General features: G+C 40.2%; 1 long non-coding RNA gene and 1 other non-coding gene across 2 annotated transcripts; both read left to right on the forward strand.

The window, feature by feature from the left end:
* The first annotated feature begins 478 nt into the window (after positions 1–478).
* Positions 479–5,150, forward strand: LOC147359434 (uncharacterized). Its single transcript, XR_015140810.1, has 2 exons — positions 479–638; positions 4,865–5,150. It is a non-coding gene; the product is annotated as an uncharacterized LOC147359434 (long non-coding RNA).
* A 9,241-nt stretch (positions 5,151–14,391) lies between these two features.
* On the forward strand, positions 14,392–14,498 carry LOC147359435 (U6 spliceosomal RNA). Its single transcript, XR_015141381.1, has one exon. It is a non-coding gene; the product is annotated as a U6 spliceosomal RNA (small nuclear RNA).
* Positions 14,499–16,693: the final 2,195 nt, after the last annotated feature.

The raw sequence follows: 16,693 nt of genomic DNA on the forward strand, positions 1-16,693 counted from the left end.
TTGTCGCCAAAGATGGTAATCTATGAGATGATCCAGAGTGCATATCAACGTGTGTTTGTAGATAGCCTTCTGCCGGTAAATTAGATGGAAGGAGACTTTACACTTTGTAGATGTGAAAAGAGAAAGGCTGAAGGGCTCAGGGCCCATTTGTGGTGGGGTTGTGGCCCTGTACTCGGATGGCATAGGAGCTGCTGTTCTTCATGAGGGCTACTAGGAAAGAACCCCTCCAGAAAGTGAAATGATCTGAATTTTACATGAAGTTCTGGTTGACAAGGTAGAAGAGAATTGCGTGCGTGTCAAGTTGCTTCAGTTGTGTCTGACTTTTTGCCACCCTATGGACTGTAGCCCACCAGGCTCCTCTGTCCATGGGTTTCTCCAGGCAAGAATACTGGAGTTGGTTGCCATGCCCTCCTCCAGGGGATCTTCCTGACTCAGGGATCAAACCTGCATGTCTTATGTCTTCTGCATTGGCAGGCGGGCTTTTTACCACTAGTGCCACCTGGGAAGCCCAAGAAGAGAGTTGGGCCAAACTAAACAGTCATTCCCAGGAGATGTTAAAACTGGGAAGAGAGTGAGCATCTTTTCCCACCTTTTCCCACGGGCAGCTTACATTGGATCACAGAGTGGGGAGTGTTTTGGTAAGTGGACTTTGCCCCTGGGAGCCCCCTACACAAAAGTGAAATTCCCTCAGCCCACCAGTGAAGGTTTTTATTTGCGTGGAGAGACAGTGCCCTACCTATGAACCACATTTTAAAATGCATTTTGAGATTTGAGCTAATAATGTGAATGACATTCAGTGAGATTGCCAAATGCTGGTAATTTACTCTCATTTTCACATTAATGTGGGCCCACCTGTGATGAATTGGAAACTAAATAAGCACATCAGTTTTAATTAGATATTTCAGAGACTGGATCTAGTTAAACAGCAGTATTCATTCTTATCTATTAAATTGTGAAAGTTTAGCACAGTTTTCAGAAGTTTACACCTCTCCCCTCCCCCCACCATTTGCCCTTCTCTTTTGTTTTGCAAATAAATACTCTTTTCTTTTGGAAACTTTTGAGTTAAAAAGTGCCTGGTTTGCTGCAAGGAGAAAGAAAATGATTGCATTTAAGTCTTAAAAAGCTAAACAGACCATCAAGTTCATTCCTTATTTGTTTTATATTAAGAAACATAATTTTGGGAACCTTTAAAAAGACAAATATAAGATTATGATTACCTGGAAGATACTGACTCTGACACTAAGAATTCTGTGTTCCTCAAACACTGATGTACATATCAGGATCTAAGAACACCACTAGTGTAGGGCTAATAGAGTATGGCTGAGTGACCTTCTATAGGAGAAAGGAGCCAATTTTCAAAATCCAAGATGAGATATTACAGTCCTAACAAAGGCAAAATGTTCTCTGATGCAAAGGGTCTAAGATCTAATGAAACAGTGGGGGTAGATGTGGGGGTAACTTTGATTAATATTTGTGAAGGATGAGGAACTAGTATAGAAAATGAGCCTTAAAAATCAGCAGCCCTTAAAAAAAAAAAACCTCAGTAATCCTGAAAGAATTATTTATAGGTGCAATTTTTGTGTTGGTTCTAATATTCTCCAGTGTTATTCTCTGTGTTTCTACCTGGTTAGATTGTGAACTCAGGGAGGGTAAGCTGTGTCTGTCTTGCTGTGGTTACCTTCTCAGCACTCAGCATAGTGGTTGTTCCATGGTAGGTGTTTAATAAACGTTTGTATATCTTTATGTGCTTCCCTGGTGGCTCAGACAGTAAAGAATCCACCTGCAGTGCAGGACAGTAAGATTCAATCCCTGGGTCGGGAAGATCCCCTGGAGAAGGAAATGGCAACCCACTCCAGTATTCTTGCCTGGAGAATTCCATGGACAAAGAAACCTGGCAGGCTACAGTCCATGGGGTCACAAAGAGTCTATGTATTGCTAATCCCTGGCTCTAAAATATTCTCTCCCTGCAGATTTGAGTCATTGGCTGTGTCCTGTCTGTTCTTTCACCAAAAAGAATCATGGCTAACTTTAAAAAAAAATTCTGGATACACAAGAAAAAAATTACAAAAGGAGTCCATTTATTCTCAGAAAATAAAAAAAAAATGCTTAAAATATTTTTATTATAGTATTAATTATAGTATCAAAAAACAAAAATAAAAAATCAATACTACAAGATTAATAAATTATGGTTAAGAAAATCATAGTACTTTCATACAGTAGACTTCTATGCAGTCATTGAAACAATGTTTTAGAATAATATTTAAGGACAAAATAATTCTCCTAATATATTGTTTCAAAGAAAGGTAACAAAAAAACTTTAGAGTATAATCACATTCTTAGAAGGCTTCTTACTAGAAAGAAGACAATTAAAGAATAGAAAAAAATTAAAGATTTCTAATACATTAAAACTTCTTTATACTTTTGCAAAGTTTTTGAGTATGAAATGTATTACTTTTAGATTCAGAAAACATGTTAAGGAAGTATAGGATTTCTTTAAATAAAACTGTCTTTTGCCGGATTTAAAGTGTGACATGATTTCCCAGGAGTCTAGCAATGGAGGGAGTTGAGTGGGCTTATGGGAGGGAAGGCTGTGGTTCGAATAAAGCAAAGATGTTTGTGTGGGAGATCTTGTGCTCTGGGATAATGGACTAGTTTGAGACCTGCTGCTCCAGTTTCCAGATCTTCCTGGACCATTGCCACAGCACATTATGAAGAAAAAGAAGTGTCTTAATACTGTCCCTATACAATTTCCAGGAAGAATTCACAAATGGAGACGGAAGGAGGAAGTAACGTTTAACAGTTCTTCCTACCAGTGTCTATGGCTTAATTTTATACACAGAGCTTTCTTTCACCCTGGAGTGAATAGCTTGGAAATTATTTTCAAGTTTGCTATTTTAGTTCTTCCCTATCTGCTTCTTGAATGATCTTTTAAAAAACAAAATCTGATTACATCTCTGCTTAAAATCCTTTAATGGATTTTCCCATTGCCTTTGAGGTCTCATTCAGACTCTTTATTATGATGCACACACGTACCATTGGTGATCATCTCCTGCTTTCCTCTTCTGCTCATCTCCCATTACTTTCCCAAGTGTGTCCTAGACTTCATCACACCTGACGACTCACAGCCTCTGAGCGTATCATCCCTGTTATTCACACTTCACTTCCTTCTAGAAGCCTCTTTAGAATGCCCTTCTCCACTTGACTTCTTCTTCCCTGCCTTCATACTTACCTTCACTACACACTTAGCACATGGCATTGAGGTTGGCTAACTTTCTTTCCATCACCTTACTGTCATCTTCTGCAGTTCAGGGATCAGCACTTGCCCATCTTCTATTTTAGTGTTTGCCATAAGACTTTTGGTCCACAATAGGTTTTCAGTAAACCTTTGTGCAGTTATGTGAGTGAATGCCTGAGACATTTTGATGGTGTGTACACACAGACACTTTTTACATTCACTCCTAGCCTTGTCTGAAGCTTTGTTTCCTAGTATCTTTCCAGTAGGCAGAGAACAGGGTCCCTTTGGATGTACGCTGTGGCCTGTGTCTAGTGAAGGTAGGTGTGGTTTGCAGAATAATGGTCCCCAAAGGTATGCATCCCCTAATGCCTGTGTATATGTTATCATATGTGCCAAGGGAACTTTGAGATGGAATCAAGTTTACAGACCTTAAAATAAAAAGATTATTCTGGTATAGCTGGGTGGACCCAGTATAACTATACGGGTCCTTAATTGTGGATGTAGGAGGCAGAGGTTGATAGGTGCGATGGGAAGAACCGGGGGGAGAGATTTGAAGTGTGAGAGGGGTTTGACCCACCACTGCTGGCTGTGAAAATAGGGCAAGGGGACCATGAATCAAGAAATGTAAGCAGCTTCTAGAACCTGAGAGCAGACCTCCCTTGATATCCGGCAGGAAAATAGTGACCTTAGTACTCCACCTTCAAGGAACTGAATTCTTCCAACAACACGAGTTAGCAGAACATAGATTCTCCCTGGAGCCTCCAGAAAGGGACACATTGGCTGACACCTTGATTTTAGCCCATGGAGACCCCTGTTGGCTTTTTGATGTAGAGAACTGCAAGATAATATGCTGTCCTAAGCAATTACGTTTGTGGTAATTTGTTACAGAAGTAATAGAAAACAAATACAGAACTTAGAACTATATAGTCTGTGATCCTCTTACTCCTTGGCTTTCCACTGGCTTCACCTGTTCTCTGCAGAGCAACCCAAGTAAAAGGAAACAAGAATAGACTGTCAACACCAACAAGAATAGAGGACCCTTCATAGTTGATCTAAAAAATGGGAGAATTAGGTGCCCTATGTGAATATGCATATGTTGAATAAGTTCTGCTATTAATTTCATTTTAAAAGCTTAATTTGGCTGTACATCTAACCTCCTTACCTCTGTCCTTCCACCTTCTCCCCACCATCTATACACATTCCCTCTATCTCTGTGTGTTTTTCTCTCTCCATTATCCCAGTCATGCTCATTCTCAACTACAGGTGGGCCATTTACCCAGAAAACCCTTAAGAAGTACAATCGGTGTAAGCCACATTAAGAATTCTGAACAGCAGATGAAATTTGTACTTGCCTCATGATGGTGACTACCTAGAACTGTGTGCCATCTTTTCACAAAGCCTAACAGGCATACGTTGGTATTTCTAAATATGAAATTTTTGCTTTTGTTCTTTTCCTGATCACATTTTTGGATTTACATCGCTTGATTTCACCAGGTGTACAAATGATACACAATCTCTAAAGGAGCCTCTGATAAACCACATGAATTTTTAAGTGGCACTATTCTGTTTCTCTTGCAATCTGTGTTGCTTTAGAAGGTGGTATTCTCTTTCTCATGGCTGTTGCTCCAGATGTCCCAAGATTGCTCTCTGCTGAAGCCTGCTGCAGGATGTAGAAGAAAGAGCGTTGACCCGGATGGGAGTCGAAAAGTCAATTTCAGCTCTGACAAAGCCATTGGACTCCAGAAAGACATCCATTCATTTTATTTCATTGTATATTCACTGAACTCCAGCTATTCACCAATACTATACTGGGCGTGGGGGTTACAAAGACAAATTAGATGTAGTTTCCCTTTCTTCAAGGTGCTCATAGTTTAGCGACGGGGAGGAACAAGTAAAGAAACATTTACAACACTGTGTGGGACTTTTGAGGTGGTGATTGTTTTACTTTGCTCAGGGCTGGAAGATGAGTTGAAGTCACACACACACACACACACACGGTGTCGCAGACCCGTAGCCCTGCGTACCCAATTACTAGCCACCTGGGAAAAGCAAGCTGATGGTCTATATTTTCTCTGTATATGGCCTGTATGCTGTTTTTTGTGCTGCTGCTGCTGCTGCTAAGTCGCTTCAGTCATGTCCGACTCTGTGCGACCCCATAGACAGCATCCCACCAGGCTCCCCCATCCCTGGGATTCTCCAGGCAAGAACACTGGAGTGGGTTGCCATTTCCTTCTCCAATGCATGAAAGTGAAAAGTGAAAGTGAAGTCGCTCAGTCGTGTCCAACCCTCAGCAACCCTATGGACTGCAGCCTTCCAGGTTCCTCCATCCATGGGATTTTCTAGGCAAGAGTACTGGAGTGGGGTGCCATTGCTAGACCGACATTTGAAGAAACAGAGAGCTTGAGACTGGAAAAATATCCAGAAGGATGAAACCAGGGACAATGACTTTTAAAGGACTGGCTTTTCTTTAGTTATGAAATGTTATTTGCATGGGTCTTTCTACAGGTGACATTATTTTCTATTGTGAATTATACTTTATAATTGCATGATACTGAAAAAATTCTCATGAATAATCATGTGATATAGATTCCATAAGTTGCTATTGAACTGAGATCTGTAGGTTTCCTCTGTGGCTCAGCCGCAAAGAATTCACGTGCAATGCAGGAGATGCAGAGATGTGATGCCAGTTTGATCCCTGAGTCTGGAAAATTTCCTTGAGGAGGAAATGGCAATCCACTTCAGTAATCTTGCCCAGAAAATCCCATGGACAGAGGAGCCTGGCAGGCTACAGTCCATAGGGTTGCAAAGTGTTGGACACGACTGAGCAACTAAACAATAACAACAACAATGTGAGATATACAGAAACGAAGACACAAAGACATTACATGTTTAAGGTGCCCTTTAAAAGTCATCATAAGAGGAATGTGGCGGAAAGTCTTGCTTTTAGTTCCATTGTAAAGAAACTTGTGGAGCAAAGGCCCTGTATTTTTTGACTACAAACTTCTTGCTTTCATCTTTCACATCATGCTGCTTTGAAGCACATATCCTGTGAATGGGGAAAGAATGGAATAATAATGTCAAATTAAAAGGATAGTACATTTTCTTTCAGTGATAATTATCCAAATATATAGTCGCAGAGCTGGAAGAAAAATTGCCTTAAGAGATTACCTTATCTGTGTCTTCATAATATCCTACTGTCTTATGACAATAAGACAAATATTATGACAATAAGAAGTCGAATATTACCTCCTTAATTAGTGACCCTGTATCTGGACTTTACAAGATAGGGGAAAAGCCTTCATCATCTTCATTTATCTGTTTATCTAAAACCATGGGGTAGGTTACTAAATGGATTTTAGTTAGTATTTTCTGTTGATTAATATTAGAAATGGCCAGTTACTATTTGATAGTGACACAATATTTAAAATTTGGAGACACAGTTTGTACTGAGTTCTTAAGAAAACTAAGCCAAAGTTATTTGAAACCAAGAATTCCAAAGAGGTGGTGATATAGTTGTGTCAGTCAGTCAGTCAGTTCAGTCACTCAGTCGTGTCCGACTCTTTGCGACTCCGTGAATCACAGCACGCCAGGCCTCCCTGTCCATCACCAACTCCCGGAGTTCACTCAGACTCGCGTCCATCGAGTCTGTGATGCCATCCAGCCATCTCAGCCTCTGTTGTCCCCTTCTCCTCCTGCCCCCAATCCCTCCCAGCATCAGTCTTTTCCAGTGAGTCAGCTCTTGGCATGAGGTGGCCAAAGGACTGCAGTTTCAGCCTCAGTGTCAGTCCTTCCAGTTGTGTAATTAATTGTTTTTCAAAATGCATGCTGAGCAGTTCATTCTACCTTTAATTTTCATTAAGTTTTTATAACTTGAATGAACAAAACTTTGTACCTATGCTTTGTTTTCTAACTTCTATCCTGGTTTTTGGTCTAAAGCAACAAAATTAGGACTTAGCTACGTCTCGGGGAATAGTTCCTTAGTTCTCTTTATAATTCCATTTAATTATCTGCATGTAATTGAATTCGTCTTTACAATCATTCTTATTTTGATAATAATTTACTAAAAATAATATTTTACCTTAATCAACTTAATGTATATACAGGACATAATGTACATAATGTGAAAGTGAAAGTGCTAGTTGTTCAGTTGTGTCTGACCCTTTGTGACCCCCATGGACCAATAGCTTGCCAGGCTCCTCTGTCTATGGAATTCTCCAGGCAAGAATACTAGAGTGGTATCCATTCCTTTCTGCAGGGGATCTTTCCAACTCAAGGATTGAATCCTGATCTTTTCCATTGCAGGCAGATTCTTTACCATCTGAGCCGTTAGGTACATAATGTATTTTCTTGCTTTATAGTGTAGCACACAACAGTTAAAAAAAACCACAAACCTTCATTTTATAGGCTATGCGGATTTTGTTAGTAGTAAAAAATTAACCTTGACAGTAATAATGATCCACAAACTTTAACCTATTTTGCTATAATGGCCTCGATCCTGGCTAACTATTTGACAAATGGGGATTTTGGTCCCCAGCAACAAGAAATGAGAGCATTTCAGTGGCCATGTGTGACCTTATTACCACGGCTGGAGAGATCATCTGAGGAGAAAACTCTGTCACCGGATGTAACAACAGCATCATCTGTGGACATAAGATACACATTTGCTGCACCGTAATAACTTCCACTGGGCATATATGTAATTGGTGAATGGATTATCTTTATAATTCATTTGAGGCTCAGAAAATTAAGGCTGTTATTTCAGCAGGATTATTTACTGTGAGCTGCTTAACTCATTGTGGCGTGTGGCTGTGGCTAGCTACATGTGTACAGAAGAGAATACTGCTGTTTACTTGGTCTGAGAATGTTCTGTCTGTTTTGTGATCTTAAAGACATCCCTGTCAGAACTTTTAAAAACCCAGTGATTTGAACCCCATATTTAGATCTCTTCTGAAAACAAAATATTTGTTGTTGTTCAGTTGCTAAGTCTGACTCTTTGCGACCCCACGGACTGCAGCACGCCAGGCTCCTCTGTCCTCCACTGTTTCTCGAAGTGTGTTCAAATTCATGTTCACTGAGTGGGTGATAGCTGTGAAAAAAAGATTACAAATAGCTGTGAAAAGAAGAGAAGCGAAAAGCAAAGGAGAAAAGGAAATATATACCCATTTGAATGCAGGGTTCCAAAGAATAGCAAGGAGAGATAAGAAAGCCTTCTTCAGTGATCAATGCAAAGAAATAGAGGAAAACAATAGAATGGGAAAGACTAGAGATCTCTTCAAGAAAATTAGAGATACCAAGGGACCATTTCATGCAAAGATGGGCTCAATAAAGGACAGAAGTGGTATGGACATAACAGAAGCAGAAGATATCAAGAAGAGATGGCAAGTATACACAGAAGAACTGTACAAAAAAGATCTTCACGACCCAGATGATCATGATGGTGTGATCACTCACCTACAGCCAGACATCCTGGAATGTGAAGTCAAGTGGGCCTTAGAAAGCATCACTATGAACAAAGCTAGTGGAGGTGATGGAATTGCAGTTGAGCTATTTCAAATCCTAAAAGATGATCCTGTGAAAGTGCTGCACTCAATATGCCAGCAAATTTGGAAAACTCAGCAGTGGCCACAGGACTGGAAAAGGTCAGTTTTCATTCCAATTCCAAAGAAAGGCAATGCCAAAGAATGCTCAAACTACCACACAATTACACTCATCTCACACGCTAGTAAAGTAATGTTCAAAATTCTCCAAGCCAGGCTTCAGCAATACATGAACTGTGAATTTCCAGATGTTCAAGCTGGTTTTAGAAAAAGCTGACTCTTTGCATGGGGTCTCAAAGAGTCAGACTTAGCAGCTGAACAAATTGCCAACATCTGCTGGATCATGGAAAAAGCAAGAGAGTTCCAGTAAAACATCTATTTCTGCTTTATTGACTATGCCAAAGCCTTTGACTATGTGGATCACAATAAACTGTGGAAAATTCTTCAAGAGATGGGAATTCCAGACCACCTGACCTGCTTCTTAAGAAATCTGTATGCAGGCCAGGAAGCAACAGTTAGAAGCAGACACAGAACAACAGACTGGTTCCAAATAGGAAAAGGAGTACATCAAGGCTGTATATTGTCACCCTGCTTATTTAACTTATATGCGAAACGCTGGGCTGGATGAAGCACAAGCTGGAATCAAGATTGCTGGGAGAAATATCAATAACCTCAGATATGCAGATGACACTACCCTTATGGCAGAAAGTGAAGAAGAACTAAAGAACCTCTTGATGAAAGTGAAAGAGTAAAGTGAGAAAGTTGGCTTAAAACTCAACATTCAGAAAACTAAGATTATGGCATCCAGTCCCATCACTTCATGGGAAATAGATGGGGAAACAGTGGATACATTGGCTGACTTTATTTTTCTGGGCTCCAAAATCACTGCAGATGGTGACTGCAGCCATGAAATTAAAAGACGCTTACTCCTTGGAAGGAAAGTTATGACCAACCTAGACAGCATATTAAAAAGCAGAGACATTGCCAACAAAGGTCCATCTGGTCAAGGCTATGGTTTTTCAAGTAGTCATATATGGATGTGAGAATTGGACTATAAAGAAAACTGAGTGCTGAAGAATTGATGCTTTTGAACTGTGGTGCTGGAGAAGACTCTTGAGAGTCCCTTGGACTGCAAGGAGATCCAACCAGTCCACCCTAAAGGAGATCAGTCCTAGTGTTCATTGGAAGGACTGATGTTGAAGCTGAAACTCCAATACTTTGGCCACCTGATGCAAAAATCTGACTCATTGGAAAAGACCCTGATGCTGGGAAAGATTGAGGGCAGGAGGATAAGGGGATGACAGAGGATGAGATGATTGGATGGCATCACCAACTCAATGGACATGAGTTTGGGTAAACTCTGGGGGTTGGTGATGGACAGGGAGGTGTGGCGTGCTACAGTCCATTGCTCTTTGCATCAAGTGACTAAAGTGTTGGAGTGGCAAAACATGAGAAACCCTGGTGATGGGGCAGAAAAGGAGACGTTAGACTCTTACATTTCACACTTGGACAGAGCACCCAGTGTTCATTTTCTATTTTCTAAGCTGGATCAGTTTCTATCCAGCCCATGAAAGCAACTCTCTGTGGAGTATTTCTGAATATTCAATGCCAGGTTCTTGTTTTGGCAAATCCTAGGGGAAGGAGGAAAGATTATTCACTCATTTCTCCCTCCCTTTCCTTCAGCTTTCTTGGGGCCCTGCCAGGAGCAGGGTTAGATTGCCAGTCCAGGAGGCCCACTTCACACTCCGAGAGGTGCTACTAGACCACTTATTATCCTCCTCTATGACTCCAGACTAAATCCACAGCTGAACAGTATGATGCTCCTTGCTAGTGTTGATCATTCTGGCAAAGCAGATTGTCAGTTCTGCAAGTTAATATAAGGAGTAAGCTTTGCTTGCAGTGGAAATACCTAAATTAAACTGATAGTTTCATGGTACACAGTGGTTTCTACTGCTGTCCTTTTCTACTTTTCCCTTTGGTTTTTGTGCTGCTTCTTTTTACCAACCCAAAGACTCATTTCTTTCTTTTTTTTTTTTTTTAACTATTTATTTTGCTTTTTTTTGAATGGACTCTAGGAACGGAACTTGTTCATATGTAGGGGACTTGCTTTATATAATAACAATCCCATGGACAAAGGAGCCTAGGGGGCTACAGTCCATAGGGTTGCAAAGAGTTGGGCACAACTGAAGCAATTAGCACACACAAAGCATGCACGCACATAGAGAGAGAGAGAGTGAGAGAGAGAATCAGTTTGCTGTACACCAGAAACGAACACAACATTGTAAATCAACTGTACTTCAATTTAAAAAATACACTATCCAGAAAATAAATTTATTTTGAAGGAAGAAATTAATTGATCTGTAAATCAGATAGTTGTGAAATAATAAATCAAAACAGATCGAATAAATAAATAAATATATATGTAATTTGCCAGAGGAAATAAACTTTTAATTTTGTACTGGAGTATAGCCAATTAACAATGTTGTGATAGTTTTAGGTGAACAACTCAGGGACTCAGCCATACATACACATGTTTCCATTCTCCCCCAAACTCCCCTCCCATCCAGGCTGCCACATAACATTGAGCAGAGTTCCATGTGCTACACAGTAGGTCCTTGTTGGTTATCCATTTTAAATCAGCAGTGTGTACATATCCAGCCCAAACTTCCTGACTATCTGTTCCCCCCATCCTTCTTCCCCACGGCAACCATAAGTTCTTTCTCTAAGTCTGTGAATCTGTTTGTTTTGTAAGTAAGTTCATTTGTATCATTTCTTTTCAGATTCCACATATAAGGGGTGTCATATGATATTTCTCCTCTGCCAACCACTCATTTCTTTATACTGAAATGAGAACATAGCTGAATGTATTCTTATCAGAAAAACAAGCTGCAGTGGTTAACTTAGATGCAGTTTTGATGTGTCTAGATGATTAGTCTGTTATTTGTTTTCAAATTTCCTGCAAAAGAAAATTAACTGACTATCCATTGTCTAACATTGGCTAACTCTAAATGAAATCATGATCATTTCTACAGCAGATTTACCTTCCTAATTATGCTTGGCTAATGTTTACACTGACTGATGGAAAAGGATGGTGCCTGGGAGAATGCCAAATGGCAGAAGGAAGTCTGACCTGAGACTAAAAATGTCCAAGGGTAAATTATCAAGTGGACAGTCTGCAGAGAGACAAAAAAAAAAAAAAATAGCTGATGATCTGAATATCATTATTCTTTCAACTCTGTGTCCACTTCCCTCTTGATCTTGAAACAAATTTCTTGGCTGAGATACAGACAGCGCACTTTAACCTTGGTGATATCTGAGAGGAATAAAGATATTTCTGCTGTCTCCAGAGCTTCAGCACGAGATTTTGAAAAGGAGAAATGTTTGCAAATGCTACTGATGTCAAAACCTGTTGGGGAATTGCCTTGATTCTCACATTCTATAGCTTTCATCTCTCTACATCTAAGTCGCATGACCCCTAAGTGCAGTCTCCATGATCTCTGAAGCCCAGGCCCAGGGTGTAATCCTGACTATGGACAGAAAGAATTATAGGGACTTAAAGTCTAGTCTCTTGGGCCTCAGTGTGCTGGTATGTATCATACCTGGGCCACAGCAGGGAGGGGAAAATGGGGAGGAGTCTGGTAATCTGAAACTACACCCTTACGAGTATGAGCCAGGCAGTGGGAGACAGATTCAGCTGAAGGTAATTCGGCACTGAAGTTTACTACAAGAAAGGAAGGGATACCAGCCACTCTTTCTGAACACACTTTGCAAAGTGCTTTTAAAGACTATGATTATCTTAAAAAAAAAGGTGGGGGGGGGACTTTCCTGGTGGTACAGTGCTTAAGACTTCAGGCATGCAGGGGTGCGTGTTCAGTCCCTGGTTGGGGAGCTAAGATCTCACATGTCTCGAGGCCAAAACCCCCAGAGCATGAGAAACAGAAGTGATAGTGTAACAGATTCAATCAAGACTTTAAAAATGGTCCACATGAAAAAGATCTTAAAAAAAATAAAGACTATGATTAAAATGTCGGTGGAGGCAGTGTGAATCAAGTGATTGAAAAATCAGTGATTAGACCATGAGATGTAGAAAAAATAGTGTGATGTTGCTCCCATGCCAACCAAAGGCACAGGCTTGACTCCCAGACTTGCTTCCCCCGGTAGAACCTCCTATGTCTTCAGATGACATCTAGTCTGAAAGACAGGCAGGTGATCTGGAGACCATGGCTGCGGACAACACTCCAGATGAGGTGCGACTGTTGGATGGGATAGGCAGAAAGAAGTGGATACAACATGAGATAACCAGAGTGTCTTCCGTACCTTGATTTTAACAGGTTCCAAATAGCTCAGTCCTTTCTCTCAAGCTTGAACTTTCTTTGTAGTCATCATGCTTTTAATTGTTAATTACATACATACGTGGTGGTGTTGGTAGTTTAGTCTTTAAGTTTTGTCTGACTCTTGTGACCCAATTGACTGTAATTTGCCAGGATGCTCTCTGTCCATGGGGTTTCCCAGGCAAGAATACTGGGGTGGGTTGCCATTTCCTTCTCCAGGGGATCTTCCCGACCCAGGAATCTAACCAGGGTCTTATGTATTGCAGGGAGATTCTTTACCGAATGAGCTACAGGGGAAGCCCACTTACATACATACATTCAGTAAATTTCTGACCAAATCCAGGTATTCTTATTCCAGAGAGGCCCCTGTCGTTGCCTTGATATCACTTCTCATTGTTTGTCATCTGGACTGTGGGGACAGCATCCTTCCTGACTTTTCTCCTCACCCCTAGAAATCTTCTAGCAGGTGCACTAGAATGAACTTGCTTAAGATACATTTGTGGGCTTCCCTGGTGGCTCAGAGGATAAAGCGTCTGCCTGCAATGCAGGAGACCTGGGTTTGATCCCTGGGTCAGGAAGATCCCCTGTAGAAGGCAATGGCACCCCACTCCAGTACTCTTGCCTGGAAAATCCCATGGACAGAGGAGCCTGTTAGACTACAGTCCATGGGATTGCAAAGAGGCGGACATGACTGAGTGACTTCACTTTAAGATACATTTGATTATGTCATCCCCTCCTGAGTGATCTCCAGCATTTCCTCTTTGTCCTGAGGACCCTTTAAATAGTGTGACAAACAAGAGGCTCCATTTAGCTCCTGTCTACCCCTCCAGCCTCATTTCTTGCCACACTCCTATCTTCATACTCTGTACCATGGCTGCATTGACCTTCTGCCCTTTTCCAAACTGGCCATGCCCGATTCTCACTCTACTATTCCTATGGTCCCTCCCTCAGCTCTCCTTATCTACAAATTAAAGTGGTGCAACATGACTTTTATTTATAGTAAAAGGATTATTTAGGATGAAAATGACTACATTGCTGTATTTACTAATGCAGAATGAATTATGGTAAATCTCAAGATAAATCCCAGGTTGTGTTGAGATGTTGATTTGCCTCAATTAGAATCATTAGACTAAAGAGTGAAAAGAAGTTTAATTCACTGGTCTTAGGAGTTCTATCTTTAGTTTGTTAGGTTTTTAAGGGTTTGACAATCCAGTGTCCACATACTAAATATAAAACTACTGGGAAACGAATTCTTAGGCAATATGCTATTAAAAATTCACATTGTCTGGTGCTCGCTTTGGCAGCACATATACTAAAATTGGAACAATACAGAGAAGATTAGCATGGTCCCTGTGCAAAGATGACATGCAAATTCATGAAGTGTTTCATGTATTTATGAGTTTGAGGGATTGGGACGCTACTGATACTACATATAACATAGATAACTAATGAGAACTATACATTAGCTATACTAATGTATAGCTCAAGGAACCCTACTCAGTGCTCTGGGGTGACCCAAATGAGAGGAAAATCCAGAAAAGAGGGGATATATGTATACATATAGTTGATTCACTTTGCTATCCAGTAGAAACTACCACAATATTGTAAAGCAATTGTACTCTAATAAAAATTAAATATTAAAAGTTCAGATTGCTTGAATAAACCAATTGGGTGGCTTCTTGTATTTAGAATCTTTATCTGAAAAAGAATGCTTAGTCTCGAGAGCTTAACAAGAATAAAATTTAGATGAATAATATAATATGTAAAAATAATATATGTATTTCTTGAAATGTATTCACTTTTCACATTTTGTTTCCCCATTTCTGGTAAAGGATCCTAATCACAGCACTGAAAAATCAACACCCTAGCAGTCTGTCTTAGGAATAAATGAAAGAGAAAGGACTGGAATGCTCCTGGATGCAATGTTCAAGGCAAAAGTCGTGCTTCTGATCCCAGTAGGGTTGTGATATGCTCTCTGCAAAGCCCATTGCTCCTGGTTTTTCAATTACAACTTTGACTCATATTCCTTGATTAGTAACAAGCAATCAATCATAATTAATTAGTTAAAATGTTCAACCGTTAAAATCATTACCATTAATTAAAATAATTATCTCTATTTTGGCTGCACTTCATTACCATTCTGGGAAATGCGTTGCTTTACTGCCATTCCTAGTACACATTCTTGGTGAAAGCAAAGCATATAATAGATCATCGATGAACTGCTTTAAAAGTGACAACCACAATAAGGTTTGGGCTTCTGTTGTTGTTGTGGTTGCATTTGGATAAAACATTTTTCTATAGTATCCTGAGCTTTATGAATAAAGCTCTTTGAAATGAGCGTTAGCTTTTCACAGGATGCTAGGAAATGAGAATTTTGGAAAGAACTTGTGCTTTGGAAGGAAATGTTTGTTTTATAGGTTAAACAATAGACTAGATACACAAAAGGAGAGAGAACCAGTGAAGTAGAGTAGATAACAGTGTTGGAAACATGACCTGAGACATAGGAATTGGAGAAAAAGAAGATAAGGGGCATGGAAGATAAGATACGATGCGAAGTGACAGTTTTTTCTATTAGAGATCTAGAATGATAAAATAAAAAGAATAGAAGGGAGAAGCCTTTGAAGAGGTAATGGTAAAGAGTTTTCTAGAATGGGAAAAATGTATGTGCCCTAAGCACGGTGTGTGTGCTTACATGCTCAGTCACTCTCTTTCCGACTTCATGAACTGTAGCCCACCAGACTCCTCTGTCCACGCAAGACATACTGGCAAGAATACTGGAGTGGGTTGCCATTTCCTCCTCCAGGGGATCTTCCCACCCAGGGATCGTATGCACATTTCCTGCATTGGCAGGTGGATTTTTTATCACTGAGCCACCTGGGAAGCCCCTAAGCAGAGTAAATAGGAACAAACCCATATCTAGACACATAAGAGTTAAACTGCAAAAGTTTAAGAAAGAAGAGGGAAAACAGTTAAAGACAAATGTTAGAAAAAAACAAACTTAGAAACAAATGACAGAAGCATAGGAATTAAATGCCAGGAACAGTAGATGCTGGAAAACACTGGAATCCTGTTACCTAAGCACTGAGGGGAAAGAACTTGAACCTAAAAGTATCCGAAGAGTGATGAACATTTCTGGCTATACATAGATGAAGCACATGCCTATTTTCAGACTCTCATTGAAAGAAAGGCTCATACAGACACTTTAGCAATAAGCAAAATGAGCTCAAATGCAAGAAGAAATTGTGACCAAAGAAATCAGCCAAATATGTTGGTCTGCCCAAATACCTTGTGACTAATCAGTGGCACTACTCACTAATTTGGGGAGAAAAGTGGTTAAAATGATGGTTAAGATATTAGACGTTGCTTACATGAAATGGGAGCATGGGATGCTACTTGGAGAGAAGTTAACACATTTTAAGATTCTTGCCTTGTTTGGGAGAAGGATGAAGATATTGTTAATACTTGTTAGAAAAACATAAGGTTATGGATGCATGTTATTAATATAAAGGATAACTTCTGAAAGAAACATACATTTCATGACGGTGTGCCTCTGGGGCTGGGGTGGGGAGTCTGGGTTTGAGAAAGTGTGC

The sequence above is a fragment of the Bos grunniens genome, chromosome 14 (assembly GCF_055505025.1).
Source record: "Bos grunniens cultivar Pamir isolate PY7600 chromosome 14, Bosgru_T2T1.0, whole genome shotgun sequence".
Classification (NCBI taxonomy): Eukaryota; Metazoa; Chordata; class Mammalia; order Artiodactyla; family Bovidae; genus Bos; species Bos grunniens.